The sequence below is a fragment of the Larimichthys crocea genome, unplaced genomic scaffold (genome assembly GCF_000972845.2).
Source record: "Larimichthys crocea isolate SSNF unplaced genomic scaffold, L_crocea_2.0 scaffold53086, whole genome shotgun sequence".
NCBI classification, from domain to species: domain Eukaryota; kingdom Metazoa; phylum Chordata; class Actinopteri; family Sciaenidae; genus Larimichthys; species Larimichthys crocea.
The window spans coordinates 1-524 of NW_020856939.1; the positions used below are offsets into that span (position 1 = coordinate 1).

Sequence of the window (524 nt, forward strand, 5' to 3'; positions counted from 1 at the left end):
TGTTTTGTTTTTTTGTTTTTTGTTTATCTTAGTTTTTATGTTTGCTTAATTGGTCCTTAATTTTCATGCATTTGTCTCTTTCTTTAACTTTTTTGTTTTGTTTTTCTTTTTATGTGCTTCACATTGTATGGCCTAATTTTATGATGACCATTTATTATCTATTCTGCTGAAATCTATCCATTGTTGTCTTATTTTTGTTTTTAATTGCTATATGAAGCACTTTGGGCTGCAGGTTTGCTATATAAATAGGTGGTGTATAAATTTGTTTTTGTTTATCTGTTTTTTGTTTGACAGAGCAAAGACAACAGGCAGAAAGAATTGGTAAGACAGACACTTTTTAAACATATAGCAGAGATGGGATTAGGTCAATTCACTACATAATATTTGACTTTGACATTCCTCCATGCAGGATATCAACATTCACCTGCAGTGCACAGGGTGGCTTATGTGCCACCACCCACATATTTTGGTAAGAACCTTTTTTAGGAATATATGCATCGGCATACTGTACATTGTTGACATGT

At 32.3% G+C, this 524-nt stretch overlaps 1 long non-coding RNA gene across 1 annotated transcript; it reads left to right on the top strand.

The window, feature by feature from the left end:
* The first annotated feature begins 222 nt into the window (after positions 1-222).
* Positions 223-454, top strand: LOC113745211 (uncharacterized). The gene is made up of 2 exons (XR_003462039.1): positions 223-321; positions 410-454. It is a non-coding gene; the product is annotated as an uncharacterized LOC113745211 (long non-coding RNA).
* The last annotated feature ends 70 nt before the right edge of the window (positions 455-524 follow it).